A 2,273-nucleotide genomic window follows, 5' to 3' on the forward strand; every position below is an offset into this window, starting at 1 on the left:
TATTTCTTTCAGTTTGTCAACTGAATTGCTTGAGGACAAGCAAGGGTTTAAGCTTCGGGGAGTTGATACGTCTCCGTCGTATCTACTTTTCCAAACACTTTTGCCCTTGTTTTGGACTCTAACCTGTATGAATTGAATGGAACTAACCCGGACTGACGATGTTTTTAGCAGAATTGCCATGATGTTGTTTTATGTGCAGAAAACAAAAGTTCTCGGAATGACCTAAAACTCCATGGAATATCTTACAATAAATAATAAAAAATCCTCGCCAAAGATGAAGACTAGGGGGCCCACACCCTTGCCACGAGGGTGGGGGCGCCCCCCCCCCTAGGGCGCGCCCCCTACCTCGTGGGCCCCTGGAGACCCCCCCCCCCCGACTCCAACTCCAACTCTATATAACTGCTTCCAGGGAGAAAAAATCCAAGAGAAGAAATCATCGCGTTTTACGATACGGAGCCGCTGATCTGGAGTCCGGTCGGGGCTCCGGAGAGGGGGATTCGTCGCCGTCGTCATCATCAACCATCCTCCATCACCAATTTCATGATGCTCACCGCCATGCGTGAGTAATTCCATCGTAGGCTTGCTGGACGGTGATGGGTTGGATGAGATTTATCATGTAATCGAGTTAGTTTTGTTAGGGTTTGATCCCTAGTATCCACTATGTTCTGGGATTGATGTTGCTATGACATTGCTATGCTTAATGCTTGTCACTAGGGCCCGAGTGCCATGATTTCAGATCTGAACCTATTATGTTTTCATCAATATATGAGAGTTCTAGATCCTATGTTGCAAGTCTATAGTCAACTATTATGTGTTATGATCCGTTAACCCCGAAGTGACAATAATCGAGATACTTACCGGTGATGACCGTAGTTTGAGAAGTTCATCTATTCACTATGTGCTAATGCTTTGTTCCAGTTCCCTATTAAAAGGAGGCCTTAATATCCCTTAGTTTCCATTAGGACCCCGCTGCCACGGGAGGGTAGGACAAAAGATGTCATGCAAGTTCTTTTCCATAAGCACGTATGACTATATTCGGAATACATGCCTACATTACATTGACGAATTGGAGCTAGTTCTGTGTCACCCTATGTTATGATTGTTACATGATGAACCGCATCTGACATAATTATCCATCATTGATCCAATGCCTACGAGCTTTCCATATACTGGTTTACGCTTATTTACTTTCCCGTTGCTATTGTTACAATCACCACAAAATACCAAAAGCATTAATTTGCTTTCATTACTCTTTAGTTACCGTTACCATCACTATCATATTACTTTGCTACTAAACACTCTGCTGCAGATACTAAGTTTCCAGGTGTGGTTGAATTGACAACTCAGCTGCTAATACTTGAGAATATTCTTTGGCTCCCCTTGTGCCGAATCAATAAATTTGGGTTGAATACTCTACCCTCGTAAGCTGTTGCGATCCCCTATACTTGTCGGTTATCAAGGCATCTCCGGAAACAAGCGTAGCGAATAATAATGATGTCGACAACACATTCTGGTCATTATGAGAGCCAGGCAATCCAAAGAATGAATGTCAAAACCATCAAACCTCCAACACAACAACCTCAAGAAATGATTGTTGGATCTTTGCAGTGGCCTTTGTACTAACCTTTCCATCCGACAGGGCAATTCTTCCATGTCCAATGCATGCAATCAATTGATCCAAGCATCACAAGACATCCTCATTCGTCACTCATTCCCAAGAGCCTCTCGTTGTCTTCATCGGTGGGTGCCTTCAAGTACTCCAACCCAAATATCTTAATCATGGCTTTTGTGTACCTTTGAGCGGCCTCCAAGATAGTATCTTCTCCAACACGGGCATATTCGTCAATGGCGTCGGCCAAACACCCATAGGCAAGCAATCAAACAACCGCGATACACTTCATCAAAGGGCTCGCACCGATCTCTCCGGATGCACTCCGTCTAAGTTTGAACCAATCATCGTGCTTCTCCACATCTTTCGCAATGTGATGAAGAGAATTGTGTGCATCCAAAATCGCTAGAGAAAATACTTCCCCGGACAGGTTGCATCAAGGTTAAAGTAATCCCTCATAATCTTGGCATGGCCCTCCGTTCTATCCTAATTGATATGCATATGGCCAAATTGTGACCCTACTCTCGACCGTCGAAAATCCCCATTGAAGATCATGGCAACGACCATTTCCAAGTTGTCATCATGTTGTTCCTCCTCATTCAATGAAGAGTCATCGAAGTTCACCTCCCTCAACCTCTTCATCTACACTAGAAATGACAAGGTC

This window comes from Triticum aestivum, chromosome 7A (genome assembly GCF_018294505.1).
Source record: "Triticum aestivum cultivar Chinese Spring chromosome 7A, IWGSC CS RefSeq v2.1, whole genome shotgun sequence".
In the NCBI taxonomy this organism is placed as follows: domain Eukaryota; kingdom Viridiplantae; phylum Streptophyta; class Magnoliopsida; order Poales; family Poaceae; genus Triticum; species Triticum aestivum.